The sequence below is a fragment of the Oryctolagus cuniculus genome, chromosome 10 (assembly GCF_051225735.1).
Source record: "Oryctolagus cuniculus isolate XC-2025 breed Fujian yellow rabbit chromosome 10, ASM5122573v1, whole genome shotgun sequence".
Taxonomy (NCBI): Eukaryota; Metazoa; Chordata; class Mammalia; order Lagomorpha; family Leporidae; genus Oryctolagus; species Oryctolagus cuniculus.
In genome coordinates, this window is record NC_142876.1 from 20,548,092 (window position 1) to 20,575,682 (window position 27,591).

The window sequence follows — 27,591 nt, forward strand, 5'->3', positions numbered from 1 at the left end:
ATAAAGTCAAGGGTAGCTGAGCAGGCATCTGGCCTAGTGTTTGAGACACCTGCATCCTGTCCAGAAGTACCTGCGTTTTGGTTCCAGCTCCAGCTCTTGATTCTAGCTTTCTGCTGATTCAGATCCTGGAAGGCAACAGATGATGGCCCAAATAGTCGGGTCCCTGGCACCCACATAGGAGACCTGGGTTGAGTTCCTAGATCTCAGTTTCAGTTTGGCCCAGCCTCCACGATGTGGGTATTTGGGAAGTGAACCAGTAGATAGGATCTCTCTCTCTCTCTCTCTTTCTCTCTCTCTCTCTCTCCCTTTTAAAGAATAATAATTTTTAAAATTAAACTTGAAAGAACGCCACAGGAAGGCTGCAGAAACGCTCTGGAGCAGACTGAAGAGACATGAAACCTAAATGAACTAACTGCCCCTGCAGGGGACCCGCTTGTGGGTGGGAGAAGGACTGTGAAAGGTATGACTAAGTTCACTGAAAACAAACGGAGCAAGGCTGGTAGGGTATCACTCCGTGCAGATTTGTCAAGTGGATCACTGTGTTATGGTTACATAATAGAAAATCCCTATTGTTAGGAAATGTGCCTCAAAGCACCTGATGGTAAGAGGCAGTGATGTATTTCACTTATTCATCAACCCCTCAGAAAAAATGTGCGTGTGATCAGAGTGAGGGAGATGTGTGTACACACACACACACACACAGATGCACACACATGCTGAAGCAAGGGGTGAAATGTTTACAGCAGACGAATCTGTGTAAAGGGTACACCGGCCACATATTCTCTGGGCTATTTTCCTTTTTACAACTTTGATATTACTCCAAACCAAGTTAAGATATTTCACGTTCATCAAACCAGACTTAGTTTGCTAGCTGATTATCTTTATTATGCATAAATGAGCTCATTATTAAGTTATATTTCACACCATTTGTTAATCTGCTCAGAAGCAAGGGCCTGGCATCCAGTGATGAAAGTCAAAATACTGGGAAAAATACGAGAGACTTCAAAAAGGTCTCAGAACAATAAAATTTAAAGATAAACTTATTTTGGTGCAAAAACATGAAGCCGGCGCCGCGGCTCACTAGGCTAATCCTCCGCCTAGCAGCGCCGGCACACCGGGTTCTAGTCCCGGTCGGGGCGCCGGATTCTGTCCCGGTTGCCCCTCTTCCAGGCCAGCTCTCTGCTGTGGCCAGGGAGTGCAGTGGAGGATGGCCCAAGTGCTTGGGCCCTGCACCCCATGGGAGACCAGGAGAAGTACCTGGCTCCTGCCATCGGATCAGTGCGGTGCGCCGGCTGCAGTGCGCTGGCCGTGGTGGCCATTGGAGGGTGAACCAACGGCAAAGGAAGACCTTTCTCTCTGTCTCTCTCTCTCACTGTCCACTCTGCCTGTCAATAAATAAATAAATAAATAAAACCATGAATTCCTGCATAGTTTTTTCATTATACATATTTTCCATGAACTTTTTCCCCCCAGATTTACCTATTTATTAGAAAAGTAGAATGACAGAGAGAGGGGGAGAGACACAGACAGATATTACATCTGCTGTTCACTCCCCAAATGCCCATAACAGCTGGGGTTGGGCCAGGCCAAAGCCGAGGAGACAGGAACTCCAACTGAGTCTCTTGCATGGGTGGCAGGAGCCCAGGTACCTGGTCCATCCGTGGCTGCCTTCCAGGTACGTTAGCAGGGAGCTGGATGAGGAGTGCGGAGTACCTAGGACATGAGTACCTAGGACACGAGTACCTAGGACAGGAGCCAGGCTTCCCACAGGGGCTGCAGGCAATCCCTCCATGAATTCCTGATGTCTCCTCATGCTAAATGTGTTTTGGAGAGAAATATGGAGGGCAATGTGTAGCATTCTTAGAGGTGCAGGTTTGGAAAAATCTATGAGACTTAGTTTGGTCAATTCTCTTGCTCTAAACATGAACAACTTCAGCTGTCCCAGGTAAGGGACTCTACAAAACATGATGCTCGCCTTCCCAAGGCAACACATCTCAGTGATGAAGAACACAAGTTGTCAACATCCACGCAAGAGCTCGTCATTTCCTTTTACGATGGCAGTCCTCAGCTTCTGGCGACGTCCTGAGGGGAAAGGGAGAAAGAGCATTTTCACTCTAACCATCGAAGTAACCTCCTAAGAGGAAAAGCACTTTATAAACCCCAAACATAAATACACATGCTCTCAGCACTGCTTTGCTCCTATCAGAAATAGGCAAGCAGCCATGACTTCTTACGGAGTGTTCCATAGGTTACGTAATGAGCACAGACACTAAGACATGGAATTCAGGCAACAGTGAAGAGACCATTCCTGGAGCAGCCAGAACTCGAACAGGTGCCCATATGGGAAGAGGCTTGGGGTGGGGGTTGGGGCGGGGGTGGGGAGTACCAACTAAGGTAGACTTGGGGCAGTGATTGGCAACTCAAGGCTCACCTGAGGGTATTTCAAGGTCACTGATGAACAGGCCCACCTCACCTGACCGATTCTCCCCACACAGAGGCATCAGCAGTTTTCAGAGCTTCCCAGGTGGTTCCAGCGTGCAGCCAAGCTCAGAACCCTTGACTTGGAGGGTGGTCACCTGGTCCTGGTCTCCACTCTTCACTGGTTTGGCTTCCATCACTCCAGCATCTCTGCACAGAAGGACTGATGTGCGAAAGCCTGCCCTGGAAGGTTCTGGAGAGTTCTCCCACTCACCAAGTGAAGAGAGATCAACTCTCCGCTACCAGGTATGTCTCAATTTTTTGTTGAGTGCAATCTGTTAGGGCATCCATATGTAACTCCAGGGGTACTGGGATAGGCTCCCCTGGAAATTTTTATTTAGTTATTTTTATTTATTTTTTTTTTGACAGGCAGATTTAGACACAGAGAGAGAGACAGAGAGAAAGGTCTTCCTTTCCATTGGTTCACCCCCAAATGGCTGCTTTGGCCGGCACACTGCCCTGATCCGAAGCCAGGAGCTTCCTCCTGGTCTCCCATGCAGGTGCAGGGCCCAAGCACTTGGGTCATCCTCCACTGCCTTCCCAGGCCACAGCAGAGAGCTGGCCTGGAAGAGGGGCAACCAGGACAGAATCCGGCGCCCTGACTGGGACTAGAACCTGGGGTGCCGGCGCTGCAGGCAGAGGATTAGCCAAGTGAGCCGTGGCGCCAGCCGGAAATTTTTAAGATTTATTTGAAAGGCACAGAGAGAGAGAGAGAGGAGATAGAAATCCTCTATCCACTGGTTTAACCCTGAAATGACTGCAACTGCAGGAGCTGGGCTGGTCTGAAGCCGGGGCAGGAGCTTCCTCCAGGTCTTCCACATGGGTTCAGGGACCCAAGGACTTGGGCCATCCTCCACTGCTTTCCCAGGCACATCGGCAGGGAGCTGGATTGGAAGTGGAGCAGCTGAGACTCAAACCAGTGCCCACATGGGTTATAAATAAAGCTCCTGGTGATTGGCGTTGGAGTCGGGTAGGCGACTAGCCGTGGCTACAGTGCTGTAATCAGTGGATTACTAAGTTCACGTCTTTCTCCTCCCTGAGAAGAAACACAGTGGTGGTCCACTCCCTGGGTGCGGCATAAACACCGTCTAACTCACTCCTCCACGTGGGTTCTAGTGGAGGTGCCTGTGTCGTTGCCTGGTTCATGAGTCTCTGTTGGGGTGGGCTCCACAGGAAGGTGCCGAGCCAGAAGCATGGCTGCCTACACAATGGCTGCTGGAAAAATATTCCGACACCCTCAATGTCTCTCCCACTCGCTTTGCCCAGTGCAGCGCCATCTTCCCACCAACAGCTTGTTCTGGGGTTTGGAGGTGAAGCGGCTTTAAAGGAGCTGTAAAAATGTGATCCAAGAAGGAATCTAAATGAAGGAATTAATTTCGGTTCACTTGGTCGGTACCATTCGCCTTTGAAGGGAGTGAGGTGGGTGTGTTGGGGGTCATGGAGAGAAAAAAACCTTAATCCCCATCATTTTGTGTGGGAAGAGCTGGGGGGAGGCGGCTTTGAGATCTTGGTGGGAGTATGTGGGTGGAGAGAAGAGGGGCCCAAGAGAAGTGAATTCACTTCCTTTACGCTCTGTGTAGACAGCCCAGGTGTACTCTCCTGCAAGTGGTTTCCCCTTTATTTAGCATCTGTTTAGCTCTGAGTGAAGTGCGGGGAATCAGGAGGGACAAGATGTATCCCTTATGCTGAGGAGTCAGGACACAGGGCGATTTAAACAGCAAGCCCTGGAGAACCCAACTCAAACAAGAGTTGTCAGCAATAACGGAATTTAATTTGTCCTCTCTCTCTCTTTCTCTCCTTCTCTCTCTCTCCTTCTCTTTCTCTCCTTCCCTCCCTCTCTCTCTGACACACACACACACACATGCACTGCACACTCTGGCTGGGCCGTCTCAGGGTTGGTTAATTCGGCACACAGCTCCGCAGTGTTGTGAAGGAGCAGGCTCCCCCCACCTCTCTCTTGTCGTCTGCAGCTTGCCCGTTTCAAGCTCTCTCCACTCGCACTCGCTGTGGCTCCCATGGCTCCCAGTATCTCAGGCAATAATAATAATAATTGTTGCTTCTCTAGATCTCTTCTCTGAGAAGGAAGAAATCTTTCCCAGAAGGCCCCAGCAGACAATTGCCTCATAACTTGTTAGCTGGGCTTGCCTTAAACCTGGATTCACCTGGGAGGCAGGGCAGGGAATGGAAGCGCAACAAAATCAAGGCTTGGATGGGAATCGCATGGTGGGCTACTGGGATTTTCATGTTCTTTTCCTTGTTGACGAATGAGGGTAAGCACCATTCCATATGAGTGCTGACCATTGCTTATTTCTTTACCTTTTTTTTTTTTTAAAGATCTATTTATTTATTTGCAAGTCAGAGTTACACAGAGAGAGAAGGAAAGGCAGAGAGAGAGAGAGAGGTCTTCCAACCTCTGGTTCACTCCCCAATTGGCTGCAACAGCCAGAGCCGTGCCGATCCAAAGCCAGGAGCCAGGAGCTTCCTCTGGGTCTCCCCACACGGGTGCAAGGGCCCAAGGAGTTGGGCCATCTTCTACTGCTTTCTCAGGCCATAGCAGGGAGCTGGGTCAGAAGTGGAGCTGCTGGGATTAGAACCAGCGCCCATATGGGATGCTAGCAGTGAAGGCGGCAGCTTTACCCACTATGCCATAGCACCAGCCCCCTTTACCTTCTTTCCTGTTAAGTTTATCCTTATTTATTTACAAAAGCTCTTAAATACATTAAACCTAATACCATCATTTTTAGCATTCCAAATGTCTTCCACAGCCCCCATCCTTTCTACATTTGTATGGTGCCCTTGGTTCTAAGATATTTTAAGTTTGAATTTATACAAGTCTCTCAATTTCCATTATGGTTTGTGTTTTTCCCTCTTAAGTTATTTTCCTATATCCTTACCTATAATTTTGTTTTTCAGATTTAGGTTTTGATTAGCCGGGAGTGGTTCCATTTTACTTTGTCACATGGCTGGTTCGTTCTCCCAGGGCTGTGTATTGAACAGGCCACCCATACTCTCAGCATTTGTAATTCTGCTGGCACAGACCAACTTCCACAGGGCATTTCTTTATTCTCTTCCTCCTAGCATCTTTCTCTTCTTTATGGATCTTAAGATCAGCTTGTCAAACCCAGCAAAAATTCCATAGGAATTGTTATTGGAACTCAGTATAATGTATAAATTATTTTTGCAAGAATTTCTTTCTTGGGGCCGGCGCCGTGGCTCACTTGGTTAATCCTCTGCCTGTGGCGCCAGCACACCGGGTTCTAGTCCTTGTCGGGGCGCCGGATTCTGTCCTGGTTGCTCCTCTTCCAGTCCACCTTTCTGCTGTGGCCCGGGAAGGCAGTGGAGGATGGCCCAAGTGCTTGGGCCCTGCACCCGCATGGGAGACCAGGAGAAGCACCTGGCTCCTGGCTTCGGATCGGTGCAGCGCCAGCCGTAGCAGCCATTTGGGGAGTTAACCAATGGAAAAAGGAAGACCTTTCTCTCTGTCTCTCTCTCACTGTCTAACTGTACCTGTCAGATAAAAAAAAGAAAGAATTTCCTTCTTTAGGAACGTCCGTGCTCCCCTGTGTGAGCACGGAGCATCTTCACGCACTTGGGGTTTCTCGGATCTGTTAGTAAGGAGCACACCTTGTTCCATTGTGGCCTGGCTTATCTTTGTTTGAGGCCCACTCTGAGGTGTCTTCCACTTTGGGTTGCTACTGTTAACTTTTCCAGTTATATCTTCTGATGGACTATCACTGATGCATGTGAGTACTTTTTTTCGTTTTATCATAGTAGTTGTCTTAGCCCATTTTCTGTTGTAAAATCTAAACACCCAAGACTGGCTACTTAATTCCGCAGATGGCTCATAGTTGTGGGAAGTCCACGCACAGGGCTCCTGGCAAAGGCCTTCTGAGGGCATCCTGCCATGGCAAAGGGCTTAGGGGTCTCTAACTTCTCATGAGGCCACCGATGCAACCAAGGGACCTTCACTCTCGTGACTTCATCTAACCCTGATTACCTCCCCAAAGCCCTACCTCTAATTATCACTCACATGTGCAGTTAGCTGGGCCAGAGTCAAGTCAAGAGCTGGCAACTCCAGGTCTTTCACCTGGGTGGCAGGAACCCAATTGCTTGAGGCCTCATCACTACCTCCCAGGGTCTGCATTAGCAAGAAGCTGGAATCAGGAGCTGAAGCCAGGAATCAAATCCAGATCTTCTGATGTGGAAGGCAAGTGTCTTAGCCTCTGTGTGTTAATAAACAGGCTGGGGCTGCTACTGTGGGGTAGTAGGTAAACCTGCTGCCTGTCTTGCGGGCAGCCCATAAGGACACCAGCTTGAGTCCTGGCTGCTCCACTTCCAACCCAGCTCCCTGCTAACGGCCTGGGGACAGCAGTGAAAGGTGGCCCAAGTGTTTGGATCCCTGTTACACATGGGGGAGACCCGGAAGAAGCTCCTAATATGGCTGTTGTCGCCATCTGGGAAGTAAATCAGATCAAGATCTCTCTGTCTCTCCCTCTCTTAGTCTGTAACTCTTTCAAATACATACATAAATAAATCTTTAAAATAATCCACCAAGGCTGAATGCCTCGCCTGTCCTCTGCCTTTTCATTACCAGCTCTTCAGGTTTGGAGTCACCTTTATGGTTGCCAATACCCTCGTCACTCTTAACTGTCTTTGGATATCACAATACTCCTTCTTACAGGTATCAAAATGCGTACTCAATGAGTTCTGGTGTTTTTGCACCTGTCTCTAAGTCTTTGCCTCAAGTTAAACAAGACACACGCAAGTGCTAATGATTCTTCATTGATGTGGCTCTTTCTGTTTTCTTTGCTGAACACACCTGTGGCATCTTTTAGTGTGGAAATTCATGACCTTTGGTACTTTAATTCCTTTAATTGATTTTTGTCTAATGCCTTATTTTCCTTGTAGACCTTCTACATTGAGGACCAAGCATTCTCTTTTCGTATCATGAATCCCTGTTCACAATAATGTTTTCAAATGCACAAAATAAAATGCATGGCTTTATAAAGGATAACACTGCTCCTGGAATACAACTGAGAAAATATGATGAAACAAATTCATCACATACTCATACGTGTGCCTAAATTACAAGACCAGCAGCCAGTTTGGTAACTAGCGTTTTTCAAGTGGTGATGAGTGCAAACTAATTCCAAGATTTCTGTAACAACTGCCATCTGATTAAAGGTATCTGTGGTTTCTGTGGTGGCAAATTTGTGGGTATTCCTGTGCTTTGTTGCTTATGTTCTTAACAGAAGGAAATGCAATCAGTTAGAGCTTAGGCAAAATACAGATGCACTTTTCCCCTGTCCAGTTTATAGATAAGTGGCCTCCACAGACCGGTGGGGGAGACAGTGGAGCTGCATAAGAAGACCTGTCTCAGATGTTGAACCTCTTAAATGGGTCTTCTAATTTTCCCTTTTCTTCCTTTCTTTCATCTCTTTGTCCTTTGGTTTCGATTTCCAGGAAGTGGCCTTTATTTTCCTAAACCTTTGATTGAGCTTTTGAAAATTATGTTTAAAATTCCCAAGGTCTCTTTTTTGTTCTCAAAATGTTCCTTATTTTTAGCATCTCAGTGTCCCTTCTTATCTCTTGAAGAAAAAAAGGTTTTGTTTTTGTTGTTAGCTGTCTTCAACTCCTTACGTCTCTCTTTTATCAGAGTAAGTTTTCCCCATTTTGTTTTCAGGGATCATGTGTTCAAAATAATCAAGGTCAGGACAGTTACTGCGTCTGTTATCCCTTCCGTAACTTCCCTATAACGTGGGAAGACTTTTTTTTTTAACTGAATTACAACTTGCATAGAATGAAATGGGTCAGTCTTAAGCATACAGCTCAATGAACTGTAAAGGATCAGGATAGAGAGCATGTGCCTCCCTCCACAGAGCGCCTATCCCATGTCCCAGTATATAGTCACCTCCTAATATGACGCCTATGTTGAACCCTTAATCAGTTCTACCTCTTCTTGAGCCTCATACAAATGGAATCATAGAGTGTTTACGTGCTTATTTGGGTCTGGCTTTTTCACGCAACACATCTGCAAGATTCGTCCATCCGTGTTCATGCAGGTCTCAGTCGGTCTTTGTGTTCTTTGTGCTAAATGACATTTCATCATGTGCATTTCTCACCGATCATTTATCTGTTTGCCTGTTGAAGTGCTTTGGCCTTCTTTCTAGTTGTTGGCCATTGTGAATGAAGCTGTTACGAATCTTCCCATACATATCAGTAATTGTTTCTAGAGTTTTAATTCTTTTTTAGAAACTAAAAGATCATTTTTAAACAATGATATTTCTGAATTTTTTTTTGATCTTGGTGCTCAGAGTTTTTTGTTGCATCCCACACAGTTCTTTTGGGTTCACGTTGTTCCTTGCCAAAGTGGATAGTAAGTTTCGTGTACCTCAATTTTGCCGTCATTTTCTTGAAAAATGACTTGAACAACACTTTATGCAACCATTGCCGTGGGGAAGATGTTACTCCATGGTCTTCTAGCTTCTAGTAGTGCTGATGAGAGGTCTGGGGCTGTTTGCTTCTTATTCCTTTTTAGGTAAGCTGACTAGTTTTTGTCTCTGGTAGCTTCTAAGATTTTCTCTCTGGAATTTATATTTTGCTTCATTGTGTTATTTCCGGCTTGCTTTTATTTTTATTTAACCTTCCGGTAGGGGGAGAATATTTTTGAACTTAGAACATATTTGCAGTTAGGAAATATTCTTAGCCATTGCTTCTGCAAATATTTCCTCTTGGTTATTCTTCCTCCATTATTCCCTGTAATTGTCTCCTACTATTTCTATTAGTTACACAATTTCTTCACTTATCACCCCGTGGGTCCTAAAAATACTTATTTTGAAATATGCTTTATTTCTACAATCAGCTGGAATGAATTTGTCTTGACTGTTGATTTTGTTGGATGGCTTATGTAATTTTTTTCCCAGATACTTTGGAATTTTTGTCTCTGTCTTATTTGTCCCCACGCCCTATTTTCACAATTGCCTTCACCACTGGCCTAATCCAAACTCAAGTCTTCATTGGCAATACGGAATTTCTGTCCTCAAATGCTACTGAGAATATCAGTAGTCACCAAGTCCTTTGTAACTTGGTTTTATTTCAGCAAAAGTGTTCATGCTGTTTCTGTCAGTTTTTTTTTAAAGATTTATATATTTTTATTTGAAAGTCAGAGTTACAGAGAGAAGGAGAGGGATAGATAAAGAGAGAGAAGGGGGGAGGGGAGAGAAAGAGATCGAGAGAGATCCATCTGCTTGTTCATTCCCCAGATGACTGCAAGGGTCAGGGCTGGGCCAGGTCAAAGCCAGTAGCTAGGAGCTTCTCTCAAGTCTCTCACGTGGACAACAGGGCCCCAAGCACTTTGGCCATCTTCTGCTGCTTTCCCAGGCCATTAGCAGGGAGCTAGATCAGAAGTGGAGCAGCTGGGACTTGAGCCAGCATCCATATGGGATGCTAGCATCGCTGGTGGGGGCTTTACCAGTTACTCTACGATGCTGGCCCCTAGCAACTTGTTTATTTATTTTCAGTTGCTTTTCTGTTGTAATATGTCTTATTACTTATTTGTTGGTGTTCTATTGCAGCAAAGAGGAAAGTCTTAATACTTGAGCTGATAATGCAGTCTTGACTGGCAGCCCTCTACTGTAGCCCACAGAAATCTGACTTTTGCCCCACCACACCCCCAAAACGACCTCTTCAGAGGATGTCAGTGGTCACTTTATTGCTAAACTGAATTAGCATCCCACAGTCCTAATCATGCTTGGTGTTTTGGCATGTTTACCTGTTGACTACACCCTTCCTCCCTAAATGCTCTGATCTCCTGACTTCCATGACAACCCATGCTTTAAAAAAATAATTGGCAAAATACACATAGCATAAAATTTTCCATTGTCAAAAGACAAAATTCCAACAAATCTAGTTTTGCATATATTAATTGGCTTTATTTGTGATTCTGGAATTAGGCTGCAGTCCAGCCCAGAAATGGTTCAGAAGCGCCTGCACTACACGAGCAGGTTATATTCACAGCCCAAGAAAAGGAAATGACGTACAGAAAACCTAAGTGCGTGTACAGACAGCCTGAACCATTCTGGCTCTCAGCTGTCTGAATATGTTTAAACAGTTGGCTACAACTCAGTGCCTCACTACAACAGCAGTTCACAGTCTGTTTTCATATCAGTTAGGGTTACAATTCACCGAAATTTTTAGGCCAAACTTAAAATGTTGGGAGGCAATTTTAGACCAAACTTAGCATTAGCTTAGCTATGCTATGTGCATGGTTCAGCGACGTGAAATACATGCACACCGCTGGGCAGCCATCACCACCTTCTTTGCTCTTGCAAAACTGAATTCTATTCCCACCGCACCCTACGTCCCACATCTGCCTCCCCTGGGCCGCAGTAACCACCATCCTACTTTCTGTCCCTGTGAATTTCACTTCTCAGAACTTCACGTGACTGTAAGCCGAATCATCTCGTGTTTTTCCCTCTTGTGTTTGGCTTGCTTGCTTAGCGGATTGTCCTCGGGACTCACCTGGGGAACAACACACACTTTTACTTTGCCCCTGAACTCCCCCTGATGACCTCTTTTCAGTCTGCTCTTTGTCCATCCAAGTCTTCAAGTTGGACTTCCTTGGGTTCAGTCCCACCCCTGGGGGTGCTCACTCACCTGGCTTCCGCTACTGTGTGTGGGGAGCAACCCGGACTAGACTAAGTTACTCGAATTAAGACTTATTCTATGCATCTGCTCTCCCACTGTGGGGAGCAACTCGGACTATACTGTTACTGGAATTAAGACTTATTCTATGCATCTGCTCTCCCACAATATGGCGCTGGGAGAGGAGAAAACAGCTTCTACCCAGCTGCCTCCAGTTCAACCAATAAACAGTAGGACTTGCTCCTGATTGGAGGAGAGCAGCGTACTCGGCGTGTGGGCAGCCGAGTTGGGATTGGTGGAGGAGGACTATAAAGGAGGAGAGAGACGGCATGCACCGGGAACATCTATGGGGAACATCTAGCTGAAGGAACACCTGTGCAGCCCCCAGAGAGCCGGCCGGCGGTGTGCCGCTCCCCTGCGGAAGTGGGGAATGCGGCCAGGGGGAACTGCCCTTCCACGGAGGTGGAAGGGATAGTAGCCAACCCGGGAAGAACCAGCAGCAAACCCGGGGAGGGCCGAGCAGACGAAAGAACAGCGCAGGGTCCTGTGTTGCTCCTCCACGAAGAGGGGGAGCGACAACTGTGTACACAGGGATAGGGATGGGTGTATGTTTCTAAGCCCAGACACCACCCCCCCCCGCCCCACCCCGGGGCTCCAGGCTTCCTATCTCCAGTTGTCTACGGGATGCTTTTTGGGGGGTCATTTGTAAGCACCTCAAGATCAATTATGTTCAAAGCTGAATTCCTCTTCTCTCTTCTCCACAAGTAAACTGCTCATTCTTTATATTTCCTACGCAGTAACTGACACACCCACCTACCTTTGATCTGATCTAAAAACAAACACATCCTCTTTGGCCCTGTTCTTACCACGGTGAATCAGTCAATCCCTATCTCCTAAATATCCTTATGGTTGACTCACTCTCCCCGAACCTTCTACAGCTCATCTAAAACAGAGCGCCACTTTTCTAGCCTGAAACAGTTCTGACTGCCTTCTCTGACTCCAAAGCTTATGCCTCCCTAATATATTCTCTATGGACTTCTCTAATGCAAATCTGACCGTTGCTCTTTTCTACTTAAAGCCTTGAGTGGCTTTCCCCTGCCTTTGGCACAATGTCCCAACTTCCTGGCGTGGTTCCTCTGATCAAGTATAAACCCCATCTCCAGATCAGGCAGTAACAACTGAACACCCATACCGACTACATCCAGTCTTTCTTTCCTGGATTAGGAGAAGAGCTTGGAAGACAAATTTGAGATTATCCCGTCCTCTCCCCCCATCAGGAGGCAGACAACTGACTAGGATACGTTTCTTGGCACGTGGCCCTTGTGGGCAGGTGCCACTGTGCCCTTTAGCTGGCTATGTGGCATATGGTGTGCTGGACACAAACGTGGAGCCTAGCAGCGGGAGTCACAGGCACAGGCGTGATCTGCAAAGCTTTGTCCCCTTTCTGACTTTTCTGAGTATCCTGAATTATTCTGTTCTATAGCATGATTCACTCACTGGGTGATCTTTATTTGAGCAAAATCTGTGATTCTGGTTTATAAAGAAATGAGGACAAAATTTAAATATTAATAAGGTCCATTCCAGGAAAAACATTAACCACTCCAAGAATCAGAGGGCAGGGTAATGATTTTCTATCTCATTATTCAGTATTGTAGTTTAAGTGTGGGTAATTTGATATAAAAGCAAAAGGATGGTTAGTGGAAGCTGGTTTGGGATGATTCAATCAAAACGAGCAGCCTGGCTGATGCTTGAAGAGCTACTTTAAAAGGAGAGAGAGAAAATGAACAAAGAAAAATTCCTGGTGTGAAAGATTTTATAAAATGGGGATAAGGAAAGCAAAATGTTTCTAGCCTACCCCATTCCCTTGAGAAGTGGCAGACAGACCAGGGTTTAGAGCTTACTGGGAATTAATTGAGAACCAGAATGATGGAGTGTTTTTGAGCAGGGTCAGAAATGCTTTTAAAGAGCAAAGGTAAGCCTAGCCATCCTGGAGGACCATGGAGGTTGCTAAGAGCGGGAATCGGAGCCAAGAGGGAAAGAGCGGCTATCCAAATGCCAAGGAGGTGTTCAAAGAGTACCTCCAGGACTGAAGACTGTTTATGTTCCTTTCAAAGTCCCATGAGTTTTACAACCTTACATTAGTGAATTTAAAATCATACCACATATAACTAGCTTCATAGTTTGGTTATCAGTGTTTTATATTTATTTATTATTTTTCTTTTACTTTAGTTATACATATTTATGGGGTACTGTGTGATAACTAAATTGATGTATTCCATTTGTGGAGATCAAGCCAGGTTAGTTAGCATTTCCACCTCCTTAAATGTTGAAAGGGTTTCTGACTAATGCCTATGGTTGTACATATTTATGGGGTACAGTGTGACATTTCAATAGATGTATACAGTTTATGATTGTTTGCCTTAATTTTGCTCTTCAAAAGAATTTCTGATCCTGCTTAAATTCATATTGATCAAAGAAGGATAATTAACATTTCTCTCTCCTTATTTTATAATTGGAATTTTGACCATCTCTCTTCTATTTGCTCAGAAAATTTATAATAGGTTGTAAACTATAGTCACCCCACTGTGCTAACAGTAGGAATATATACCAATGGAATAGAATAGAGAACCCAGAAAATAATCTACTACACAGAGCCAACTGACTTTTGACAAAGGTGGCCAAGAACATGTATTTGAGAAAGAACAATCTCTTCAGTACATTATGCTGGCAAAACTGGATATGCACACATAGAAGAATGATGCTACAGCTCTATTTCTCACCATATACAAAAATCAGCTCATGATGGATCACAGACATAACTGTCAGGCCTGAAGTTGCTAGAAGAAAACATAGGAGAAACACTTCAAGACATCGGTGTCTTCAAACAATTTTTGGATAAGACCTCAAAAGCACTTGAAACAAAAACAAAACCAAAGAAAACCAAATGTGGTTACATCAAACTTAGAAGCTTCTGCACAGCAGAGAAAAATAATCAACAGAATGAAACGACAATCAACAAAATGAGAGAAAACATTTGCAAGCTATTCATCTGACAAAGGATGCATATCCAGGATAAAGAAGAAATTCAAAAAACTCAACAACAACAACAAAATGACTAATCCAGTTAAGAAACAGGCAAAGGATCCGAATAGACACTTCTCAACAGAAGAAATATGCATAACCAATAAATACATGAAAAAAAATGCTCAGTATCACTAGCCTTTAGGGAAATGCAAATCAAAACCACAATGAGACATCACCACTCCCCACTTAGAATGGAGAACTCATATACTGTTATGGCAATGTGATTAGTATAGCCATGAAGGAAAGCAGTATGAAAATTCCTTTAAAAACTAAAAATAGATCTACTATATGATCTAGCCATCCCACTGTTGGGTATATATCAAAGGAAATGAAATCATTGTAACAAAGATATACTTGCAACACCATGTTTATTGCATTACTGTTCACAACACTCAACATATGGAATTAACCAAAGTGTCCACCAACAGATGAATGGATGAAGAAAATGTAAGCAATATAAACAATGGAATATTAAGCCAAAAATTTTTTTCTGCATTTTCCCATTTGCCACAAAATGGTTGGAAATGAAGGATTATGTTAAGTGAGATAAACCAGACACAGAAAGACAAATACTGCTAAAACAATTGACCTGAATGTAGAATTGTGATGGCTAGAGGATGGGAATGTGGAGGCAGGAGGGAGCACCGACAGAGGTAGAGTGATAGGAACCAAAATACAGTTAGAGGGGCCAGTGCTGTGGCGCAGTAGGCTAAGCCTCTGCCTGTGGCACCAGCATCCCTTATGAGTGCCGGTTCAAGTCCCGGCTGCTTCTCTTCCAATCCAGCTCTCTGCTATGGCCTGGGACAGCAGTGGAAGACTGCCCAGGCACTTGGGCCCCTGCACCCATGTGGAAGACCCGGAAGAAGCTCCTGGTTCCTAACCTTGGATCAGCTTCGCTCCGTCTGTTGGAACCATTTAGGGAGTGAACCAGCAGATGGGAGACCTTTCTCTTTGTCTCTCTGTCTGTAACTCTACCTCTCAAATAAATAAATAAAATCTTCAAAAAAAAGCACCACACAATTAGAAGGATTGAGTTCCTGGTGCTACATAGCACGGTGAGGTTACTATAATTCACAATAATTTAGTATATATTTTCTGATCAGATTTACATACAAAGCTTTAACTTTTGGTGAGAGGTAGAGTGGGGTTAAAAAATCCCATACCTTGAAAACAGTCACTGGCTCAGAAGCTAGGATGACTTGAGGTTAGGAAAGGAAACATTGAGAAGTTAAACTCTTCTATTCTTGGAGGAAAATTCCAACGCTTCCCTTTACTTGTGGCTTTAAGTAAGAGAAGAGAATCTATTTAAAATAAACAGATGATTACATTTGACAGAAGAGTCTAATTAATTAGGATCTCAAGTAATGGAGTAATTACCATTGCCAGAGAACTTGTGCTGGACTGTCATAGGAAAAATGACATGGAATTAACATGATGTAGAAGCAAAGAACTTTGGGTAACATGACCGTTAGGGTTTGAGATGTTTTGTTATTCATATTTCTTTCAAAATCATTTTTTATGAATATTGATAATATATTCAATCCCCTTAGTAGAAAACTTACTGACATGAACTTCTATGCGTGCAGTGTTCTCACGCAGGGGATGCCACCAAGCCGTTAAAGACCCCTAACTTTCTCCCACCTCAGTTTCTGCATTTGTACGAGAACACTTACAGGATTCCACGTCTGGGACAACCTTGGAAAGACACCTGATGAGTTTTTAGACCAAGTTCCCCACAGAAGCAGCTCTGACATCCTTTGCTGATCCACTAAATCCCGATCAGTCCCCTGAGATTGTGGAACTGGAGCGAGGCTCTGTAAGTGCTGACTCCGGGCCTTCTGTGTGCCAGGGTCAGTAAGCTCTGTCTAAGGGGTTAGCTTTGATCCAATCGCTGCCTCGCTTGCTGCTCTGTGATGCCAGACTGAACCCTTGCCATTGGTCTCCTTGATTACTGGTGCCTCCCCTGGTGTTACCTGGTGTTCTGACCAGGCCTTGACCCTCAAACTCCTCTCTCCCACCCAGACCCCTCAGCCCTTGCCATTTCAGTGCCCACCAGCGACTTCTCTGTGCCAGTACCTGCCTCTCTGCCCGAGCACTGCCTCTGTCGTTTGGAACCTGTGGTGGTCCTGTTTACAGTGGCAAGGGATCAGCAACCCCAGGAGCACTGATGAGCTCATTGACAAATACTCCAACATTCTCACCTTTGGAGCAACCGCTCTGAGGGTCACACTGAACCATTTTCAGAGGTCCCTGGGGTATTAGGCTCCAATGGTCTGCACGCTGCTTACTTGCTTGCTAAAGTCCATCCTATTGGCTACTTTCTCTTCCTTGTCTTATCTCCCTCTTGTGTCCCTTTCAATCACCTCCCAAATAAATCATTGCATTCAAACTTGTGTCTCAAAAATAGGTTTCTAGGAACTAAGACCAAGAAATCTCAACTTACCATGAGCAAGACAATTAACTTTCCTTTGCTCCCTCTACCCTCTGCTCCACACACCTACCTCCAAACCATTTCTTTCCGAGTCTTTCTCATCTTGCCTAACCATCTTTCAAGTACCACAGGCAGTAAAAGAATCATCTTTTGTTCTCTTTTCCTCCCATATCCTCTATCTAACCCATCAGCAAGGCCCCTTTTCTCAGCTCCTCAAGGTAAATCCTAAGTCTGGCCATTCCTCATCAATGTCACTGCCATAACCCTCATCCACATGACCATTGTTTCAAACCCTGACTGTCATAACCACCTTTGCAGCAAATGCTGTTCAAAGGTTAATCTGAAACTCTGTTGGTCTTCTCATACAAGACATCTTGCTAGTTCTCCGTAGTATTAACTCATGTGTTCTAAGGCTCATTTCAGCACCAACCTTGGCAAAATACTTAAAAGAGGGGAACCTCAGGCCGGCGCCGTGGCTCAATAGGCTAATCCTCCACCTTGTGGCGCCGGCACACCGGGTTCTAGTCCCGGTTGGGGCGCCGGATTCTGTCCCGGTTGCCCCTCTTCCAGGCCAGCTCTCTGCTATGGCCAGGGAGTGCAGTGGAGGATGGCCCAGGTGCTTGGGCCCTGCACCCCATGGGAGACCAGGAAAAGCACCTGGATCCTGGCTCCTGCCATCGGATCAGCGCGGTGCGCCAGCTGCAGCGGTGGCCATTGGAGGGTGAACCAACGGCAAAGGAAGACCTTTCTCTCTCTGTCTCTCTCTCACTGTCCACTCTGCCTGTCAAAAAAAAAAAAAAAAAAAAAAAGAGGGGAACCTCAACTATGAGAGGACACCATATGATGCAATTCCAATTGAATGATTAATAGATTTTTTGATTAGTCACCAATTTATGTTATAATTAATGAACAGTATTCATTGTATACCTATGTATCCAACATAGGTAGATTATAGCATTGTTCTTGTCTAATAGCATGACAATTGAAGAGACATTGAATACATTTTGATGATTGACAGATTGTCTGATTAATCTACTTGTATATTTACTTAAGTGTTGGTGTTTCCCACTGTAGAAGGTTTGTTTCTGTTGTCTGGCATAGAATATGCTAGAACACACAAGACATTTTAAAGAGTGGTCATTATGTTCTGCCCAATGCTATGGCTGTGACCCCCTGTGACCTTTAGATAGTATAAGATTGGGCTTGGCCGGTGCTGCGGCTCATTGGGCTAATCCTCTGCCTGCGGCGCCGGCACCCCAGGTTCTAGTCCCGGTTGGGGCGCCGGTTCTGTCCTGGTTGCTCCTCTTCCAGTCTAGCTCTCTGCTGTGGCCCGGGAAGGCAGTGGAGGATGGCCCAAGTGCTTGGGTCCTGCACCTGCATGGGAGACCAGGGGGAGGCACCTGGCTCCTGGCTTCCAATCAGTGCAGCGCCGGCCATGGTGGCCATTTGGGGAGTGAACCAACGGAAGGAAGACCTTTCTCTCTGTCTCTCTCTCTCACTAACTCTGCCTGTCAAAAAAAAAATGAGATTGGGGCTTAAACAAGCTGAGTTTTATTTTATTTTATTTTTATTTGAAAGCATTACAGAGAGAGAGGACACACACACACACACACACACATGCAGAGAGAGAAAGACAAAGAGGGAGAGATATCTTCCAAGTTCATTCCTCAGGTAGCCGCAATGGCCAGGATTGAGCCAGGCTGAAACTAGGAGCCAAGAGCTTCATCTGGGCCTCTTACGTGGGTGGCAGGGACCCAAACACTTGGGTCATCTTCTGCTGCTTTCCCAAGCCATTAGCAGTGCACTGAGAGTGCTCACTGGTCTCTTCAAGTGTTCCCTTAGGCGTTCAGCAGGATTGGACTACAGAGCACCCGGTCATCAGCTACACTTGAACATCTGCTTTAACGAAGTGATAGAAGGAGCCACCATCCCAGCTGCCCGGGCAGCTACAGTGGGAGGGTGACCTCTCTGCCACCCTGTAGCAGCCCACATGACGCTCAGCTCAGAAGTGCTTCCAAATCATCGCTGGCAGAGCTGAGCACCTGGACCGCAGAACCAGGGAATGCATTAGCTCCCGCATGCACTCCAGCAAATGAATTACTAATCACAGGGCTGGACTTCTGGTCTTGTGCTTTCTCCAGCACTCTGAGCCTCACCACAGTGTAAAAATACTGCAGAGCATTAAGAACTTTAGTTTTCCAAGTAACATTTTCTTTCCACAAATTAAAACCACTCAGCACGTGTTTGAACGGAGCATTCGTCCAGTCTGCTGCTAAGGTATGTATGCAATGCCCTGCTGAAAGTGAGAGCGAGAGGAACCCTGAGGTCTCTCTCCTCAGACTTGTCAGTGAGCTAGGCCAGCATGTAAGCCTGGAAGAAGGAGGCACCCGGGGAACTCGCTGTGAAGAGGAAGGTGAGGCCATTTGCACAGCCTTGTAAGGATAGGACCGTACCTGCTAAGGCCCGAGTCCAAACTGCACACCCAAAACAAGTGACTTCCAATAGGAGGAAAATACTGGAGCTGGTATTCTTAATCAGTACATTGGATATTGTCTTGAGCATAGCCGGTTTCCTACATGGAGCAGTGGGAGCTAATAGATGGCGCTGGCGATCAGAAAACAATGCCTCGAAACACGGTGCTTCGGCATGCGGAGCACTCGGGGCCCAGGGGCGTCGGAAGGGTCTCAGAAGGAAAGTCGCGTTCTGCCTCCCACCCTTCTTTGTCCTGCTTCCCCTTCTCCCACAAAGTCAACCATAGAAACTAAAGCCTCTCTCCCCCAGGCCGGTTATAAAACCCAGAAATATGCTCTACCCTTCCCCCATCAGCTGGCCATAAAGAAATTCTCTGACGTCCATTGCCTGGTTGTAGATTTTGTGGCCCTTACTCCAGAGCAGTCCCGCCCTGACTGTGGGAGGAAGCCACGCTCCAAGAGAGACTCAGAGAATCTGAACAGCGAGGCCTTGCTGGGTTCCTCGCCCAGTCTGTTTCCCATAGAGAATTCCCTTCCGTCCAATCGCATGTCTACAGGGCTCGTTCCTCACCAAACATAAGCATAACAACAGACACTTTTCTCAGGGTCTCGGGGGCTGTGTCTTCATTTCTGGAGACTCCCATGTCATGGAAAACTTGGCCTACATAAACCTGTTCTGCTTTTCACTTTTCTTTCTTTTTTTTTTTTTTTTTAAATAAGAGTGTCAATTAGGACCCCTGTGATGGGTAAAGTGAGATATCACACTTTTCTATCCCAACCGTATGCTATGGTTGAGGGATTCATTTATATGTGAAAGGAGATTCAAATACATATTAACATGTCACCTTCCCTGGCCCAGCAGTGGTATCTGCAAACTCTCCATTCCTACTGTCACAACCCGCCCCCTCCCCTCCCAGCTGTGGGAGTTTGGACCATGTTTGTCTACCATCTGTCTCCATGTATGGATTTGGATTGGTGTTTCCATGGCTTTGCATGGTCATGGGCAAAGATGTATGGTCAGACAGCCTATTTTCACAAATACCCAAGGAGCTTCCTTGTGGAAGAGGTAGTGGTTCCAATTAAAAATGTGTGGGAGGCCGTCTTTGTTCTTGCATCTATAAAATACTCAGTGGATGAGATCACAGTGGTGGTGCCAACACAGTGACAAAGCTGAAAGAATGTGTCAATCAGAAGGGACACATGCCAATGTGGAGCACAGAGCAAGCAACATCAAGAAAAGTGTGGATACCGTGGCGGTCTGAATCCAGCATTATCCCAAGAAAGCATGCTTCCGTTAAAGGCCACGGTCAGGACCTCTGGGAAGCAACTGTCCTGTGGGGAGAGCCGCGTGTTTACTGCAGTGCTGTTAAGCATTCAATTCCCAAGACTCATTTCAACTGCCTGTGTTCGTTGGCCCCTGGGGCACCACTTACTGTTCAGGATGACCCGAGTATTTTCAGGTGTGTGTCCCTTTCTCAGCATTAATCATGAGTTAGTGTGGGAGTTAACCTCAGACTCCATGGGTGTGGCTAATTGTTAGGACATCCCGGAGAACTGGATCTCACTACTGAGAAAACCAGCGATCAAGGCCTGCTGTGCTGACGACTCCATCCTGGACCATGAGAATCCACCAAGGAATTCCCCTAAAGTCCTTTTGCATATCATCAAGCAAAAAAAAAAATTTTTTTTTTTTGACAGGCAGAGTGGACAGTGAGAGAGAGAGACAGAGAGAAAGGTCTTCCTTTGCTGTTGGTTCACCCTCCAATGGCCGCCGCAGCTGGTGCGCTGCGGCCGGCACACCGCGCTGATCCGATGGCAGGAGCCAGGTGTTTCTCCTGGTCTCCCATGGGGTACAGGGCCCAAGCACCTGGGCCATCCTCCACTGCACTCCCGGGCCATAGCAGAGAGCTGGCCTGGAAGAGGGGCAACCGGGACAGAATCCGGCGCCCCGACCGGGACTAGAACCCGGTGTGCCGGCGCCGCAAGGCGGAAGATTAGCCTAGTGAGCCACAGCGCTGGCACAAAATTGTTTTTACATGGTCAAACCCCAGGTAAACTTTGGGTCTGCCATCTGAAGCGGTGGGATATTAGCAGCCTCACCTACGTTACACCCTACTTGGTATTGGAGCCAGTATTCAGACACAGGACAGGTAGCTTCCAGAACCAGGCTGTTTGTATTATGTCAGGCTTACCTTTGTGTAGCTTTGCCATAGGAACCTGTTACTTCTCCCACTAACCTGGCCTCGCTCATCTTTCTACCCCTATAATTAGCATGATAGGCAACAGAGAGTGGGCTCTCAAAGTTGCGTAAGCGAATTATGGAATGACGTGTTAAGTTCCAGCTGCGAAATATCCTAGCATTTGACCCTAGCTGCCACCCTAAGCCTGATTGTCTTGCCCATGTAATGGAGATGCTAATGTCTGCCCACGTTCTCACAGCACTGTTTAGGAATCTGATGAGCTCGGGCTTGTGGGCATGCTTTTACAAGTGGTAAAATATTATCTAACCACAAGCAGCTCAAGCGAGTTCAACTCTAAGATTCCACCCACGATGTGTATCCTTACTGCCCTGTGCAGCACACAGACACTTTATTTTATTCTAGATGCTGGGTTCAGTTCTGCTTTCAGCTGTCAGCAGTTTCAGGAGGTGGATGCCATTCTTAGCTGCATTATATAGACTGGAAAACCAAGACCCAGAGAGGTGGGAGAAGCTGCTCGGGACACAGCAAGGAGAGATGGACTTGAACTCAGATAGCTAACCCTTAGTTTGTTGTGGAGCTGACCTAGGACAGAGGTCTATATTTTCTAAGTATAGATAAAAGGCACCAAAATGAGCTAGTGTTATTGATGGAACTGGACTGTTGGAACATATGCTGACTTGTTATAGAATTAATCTTGTAAAGGTTACATGGATACAGATGAATTCTAATTTGAACAGAGAACAAAATTGTAGAGAGATCTCCCTTCAGGCAAATCTGCTATAGAAGATGAAAATCCAGATTTGGAGACAAATTTATTCAGGAAGTGACTATTTGCTTAACAAATGGTTTCACCACAGGGTTGCCCTATATAGCTAGTTCTCCTGTGTGTATTTAAAATAAAATGCCCTCATAAAAACATATTGTACATATACAGTGGTAAGAACATATCTGGGGGCAGGCATTGTGGCACACCAGGTTCAGCCACCACTCAGGACGCCCACATTCCATATCAAGGGTTCTGATTCAAGCCCTGGTTACTCCATGCTTCCAATGCGGCTTCCTGCTAATGTACCTTGGAGGCAGTGGATGACGGCCCAAATATTTGGGCTCCTTCCATCCATATAAGAGACCTGGCTGGAATTCCTAGCTTTTGCCATTGGCCTGGCCCAGCCCTGGCTTCTGTGAACATTTGGGAGGTGAGCCAGCAGAGGGAAGCTCAACTTCTGTCTCTCCCTCTCCATCGCTGTCACTCTGCCTTTCAAATAAATAAATAATTATCTTACAAGAGAGAAGACGTCAGATCCATAAATGTGAGTCTGCTAAACTATGTGCTGTTCTCATATTGTGAACATTTTCATACAGTGAATCTGTTGTATCTTGAAGATATCTATTGAGATTTGGTATAAGGTGGATTTCTCCACTGTTCTCTCCCTCTTCAAACCAGAAAATAAAGAGGTAAAGGTTGATGTTCTGCCTTATTGTAGGCACAAGATTATTACTGGTATCAGCTTGTGGACTATCCAGCTAGGATCTCAGCAGACCTCAAACTCTCCAGGAAGATAACCAGTAAATACGTGGCTTCCCTGACAGTCCTGGTGCATGGTGGTCAGCTCTCTTCCATCCAGAGCGCTCCCACCAGAGTGGATCCTGAGGTTCAAGGTCAACCCTGCAAGCTCAAGCTCCTATGAGGATAGGCAGAGACATTCCAACCCTGAAATCCAGTTGCACAGTTTTCCTCCAAGGCCCTGTGTCTCTGGCCCGCAGATCGATCCCTCCGTTGCTCTCCATCCCCTGAGAAAGGCTGCTCTCACACCTCTTTGCCTCCCTACCTTTCCCAGGATGGTAGTCATTTATCTTTTTTTTTTTTTTTTTTGACAGGCAGAGTGGACAGTGAGAGAGACAGAGAGAAAGGTCTTCCTTTTCCGTTGGTTCACCCCCCAGTGGCCACTCCGGCGGCACGCTGGACTGGAAGAGGGGCAACCGGGACAGAATCCGGCACCCCAACTGGGACTAGAACCCGGAGTGCCGGCGCCGCAGGCAGAGGATTAGCCTAGTGAGTTGTGGTGCCAGCCTCATTATTCTTAAAACACAAAGCCTTGAACACTAAACTGGTCCCTGACATGTTTCAGGCGCTTGTTCCTGAACTGGCCAGGTTGCCCCACCACCCTTCTTTGTATGGCCCACCCACCTGGAAGCACTTACACTCCCTGGGTCCCAGAGGGGTGACAACATCCAAATCTTTCCAGGCCAGGAAATAACAATTTCCTTGGCTTAAAGGTGACATATACAAGGCTTCTCTTCTTGCTATGGTTTGGACTTAGTTTGAGTGTCTCCCAAGGCTTCATGCTGACAGTTAATTCCCAGAGTGAAATATCAAGAGTGCAAAATTAATATAATTATTGAGTCTAGAGGTGAAGTCCTTGGGAAGATCAGATTAAGACCGTTAGGATGGAGGCCCATGATTGAATCCTGTGGCTCTGTAAGCAGAAGGAAAGAGACATGTATGCTCCCGCCGTGGTGTGATGCAGCCAAGAGGGAGCTCACCAGAGCTGAGCCAATGCCAGGGCTATGCCCTTGAACCTCCGAAACTGGGAGCCAAGCAAACCTCCTTTCTTTATAAAGTAGACTGCCTCAGGTATTTTCCTGAAATAACGAAAAGTGGGCTATTATATCCCTGAGCTTCCAAGAAGGTTAAAATTGTCCTTTTTGGAGTGGGCTTTTGGCCTAGAGGTTAAGACACCTACATTCCGCTTTACACAGCCTGGGTCTGGTACCCAGTTCGAGCTCCTGACATTAGCTTCTTGCTAATGGAGACCCCAGGGAGCAACAATGATGGCTCAAGTAGTTGGGCCCCTGCCATCCAAGTGGGAGATCTGGACTGAGTTCTTGGCTTCTAGCTTTGACTTCGGCCCAAAGTTAGTCAGTGTGGTCACTTCAAAAGTAACGCAACAGATACAAGTCTTCTCTCTGTGCATCTGTCTCTGTCTTTCTCTACCTCCCAAATTAACAAATAATTTTTAAAATGTCCTTTTCTTTGCAAACACTTTACTGTTGGAAAATACTTACTAATCTCTTTGTAATGATCTTTTTCCATCTTCTATTTTTTCAGTCTTTAAGTTAAAGCATCTACTTCTTTGCTATCTCTAATGCGAAGTGTGGGTTCAAATGAATCTTCCGACTGATATCCAGCCACATCAAGACTATTGTAAGAATAATGACTCCATTGTCTGGTCATTTGTTTTGCTTGGTTTCTCATGTATTAACTTGTGGTACATTAGCACCTGTTCCATTTCTTTTTTGTTGTGTTGATCTATACCTATTTTTGAGAGCATATCCCCAAAATACTATTTTGCCTATTTCAATGACTGTGGCATTATAATGAAATTGACTTTCAGGGAAAACTAGTTGTCTCTCTCTGTTCTTTTTATCAGTATTCTCTGTACTTTTCCGAGTGAATTTTAGGTTTATTATACTAAGTTCTGTAAAGCAGGCTACTGGAATTTTAATTAGAATGGTATAAAAGTGACTTATAACTGAGGACATTATCACCTTTACTGCATTTCCTCTCTTCAAAGAACATGGTATTTATTATTCCACAATTGCTTTAGGTGAACTAACATGCATTTTATACTTTTGCCTGTTTTTTTTTTTTTTTGACGAACATTTCATTTTTATTATGTTTTCTTCTTATGCCTCACTCAGAAATTGCGAGGTGGTGCTCATAACCAGCCATTTTATTGAACATTTTAGTAGTCTGTACAAATTTTTGAGTCTATTTCTTTTGGGTTTCTTAGAAATTCACTTTTTCTATTTGAAAGCAATCTTTTTGCTTTTTTTTCTGGAATTTTCAGCTCTCTGAGCCCCTCTTACCTGGTCCCATTGCTTTGTTAACCAGCCATATGCAGAAGAAAAGTCATAGGCTCTGCTTAGCAGGTAATTATCTAAGAGATAACGGGGTTCTGGAGGGAAAAATGACCTAAAAGTCAATAGAAGGGAGAATTTCAAAGTAAGAAGTTCATGTCAGTAATTCCATATATTAGCATCTCCCTTAAAGAAATCACACAAAAAAAATGTAGACAGTTTTTTTTTAAACTGGACAGTTTGATTTATAAAAATATTTAGAATAGTACTTATCAAAGTCAAAACTGGAAAAACTACATAAATGCACTACAACAGGGAGATTAATAAATAAATTATGGCCCTCCATGTGATGGAATATATGTGGACATTCAAAATAATGTTTTCAAAATGTATTTGGCCACTTAAGAAAATACATTTGAGTTGTTGATTTAAAAAGTAAGTCATGAGCTAAATATAACATAAACTACAAACTGAAGTATGCATACATGGCAGAAAGAATGGGAAGCTATGTTATTTGTGGTTATCTCCAGATTGGAGCAGTATGAGGCATGCTCTTCTGTATATTGTATTTTTCGGTTTTCTCCAAATGAAAGCGTGTTCCTTTGTGACTTAGAGGAACCCTTCTGTAGACTGAATGTGTCTCCACAGCATTCGTGATCAAACCTAATCTCCAAAGTGACATTGTTAGGAGGGAGGGCCCTGGGAAGGGTCACGATGGTGGAATTCTTGGTGGTAGGGTTAGTGCCCTGGAAGAAGAGACAGCAGAGAGGTGACCTCTCTCTGAGTCACAGCAGGGCACCAACCCGGCAGGAAGCCCTCACCAGATACCTGATTTGTTAGCACCTTGATCTTGAACTTTCCAAGCCCCGGAACTGTGAGGAGCAAATGTCTGCTGTGTCAGCTCCCCACTGAATACTATGTTTGTTGTAACAGCCCACGTGGACTAGGATAAACATCATGCTACTTATTACTAATAAAAGAATGAAAAATGAGGAGAAAGAGGTTGGTTCCAGGAGCAAAGAGAAAATGGACCACAGGGTTTGACAGAATGAAACCTAGCTAAAGACCTCCCGGGTTCCACATGGGCCATTTCCTTTTTAGGGGTGGGATGGGTGTTGTAGATCGAAGATGACTGAGTCTCTGGCAGTCTTCCCACCGAGAGATGGAAACTAAGTGTCACCCCTGAACCTAGTGTGGCCTTAGTGAGTTTCCTCACCCACTGAAGGCATTGATATTCTGGAACCTCCTCAGTGAGGTCATAAGAAGCTTTGCCCTCCACCTGACCTCTTGGAGTACTCCCAGTGGGAGCCCAAGCAGTTGAGTAAGAAGTTGAGCTCTGCCCCCAGGCTCCCCTGGGAGAGAGGTCCTGCGTCAGGTGCTGAGAAAGGGCTCCGGGAAGCCCAGGTTTCCTACTGAGATACACACAGGGCTCTTTGGCTCATTTGTAAATAGAAATTGACAAGGAAACAACATGCAACCCAGAGGAGGCTTATTGGAGGCTTATTCTCTTACTCAGGGAGACAGCACTGTGGGAAGAGGTTCTGCCAACTGGCTCTTCCACAGGAACTGATCAGGGGCTTTCCCTAGGGTGGGGAGGCATGGCCATGCCCTCCGGGTCTCTAGCTCAGTTTGCACCCACCTTGAGGTTATACATGGGTGGAGTTGCTTCCCTCTACCCCCCAGCCCTCCCCACACACAACACATTCTATATGGCGGTGATTCTCACTAACACCACCCCAGGAAAGTCATCTGTCAATTGTACTCGACTACTCTGGGCACTCATGCAGGCCGGGTAGGGGAGGTCTCGAACAGGACAGTAGGAGTCTTTTGCAATTAAGATCCAAATGCTTCTTGTCCCTGTTTGGTTTGGAGTCAAAGATGAATAATGTCAGGTCAGAAGGGACTTGATTTATATGTATACTTCATGCATTTCATAAATGCAACTTTAGGAACATAGTGATTCTTCCCACCCTACCCACCTTCCCACATGTCGTCCTCCTCCTCCTCCTCCTATTCCCATCCTTATTTTTTTTTTACTAAGATCAATTATCAATTAGCTTCATACACATGAGATTAAAGAGTTCAACAAATAGTATGAAAAAAGCCTATTACTCAACAGTTGAGACAAGGGCTGTTCAAAGTCATCGAATCTGAAAGTGTCAATTTCATTTCCATAGATTACGTTTTAGGTGCTCTGTTAGTTAACACAGAGAAGTGAGAATATGTGGTATTTATCATTTTGAGACTGGCTTATTTCACTAAGTATAATGTTTTCCAGTTGCACTCATTTTGCTGCAATCAGCAGGATTTCTTTTCTTTTTTTTTTTACTGATGTGTAATATTCCATGGTATCCATATCCCATAGTTTCATTATCCAGTCTTCAGCTGATAACATTTGTGTTGATTCGATATCTTTGCTACT

The 27,591-nt window shown here is 45.3% G+C and overlaps 1 long non-coding RNA gene across 2 annotated transcripts in view; it reads left to right on the top strand.

Moving 5' to 3' along the window:
- The first annotated feature begins 2,439 nt into the window (after window positions 1-2,439).
- LOC149123702 (uncharacterized) overlaps window positions 2,440-27,591 on the top strand; it is a 43,244-nt gene continuing 18,092 nt past the window's right edge. For both annotated transcript variants that reach the window (XR_016215106.1, XR_016215107.1), the window contains exon 1: window positions 2,440-2,724. This is a non-coding gene — a long non-coding RNA (uncharacterized LOC149123702). The remainder of the gene's footprint in view (window positions 2,725-27,591) is intronic.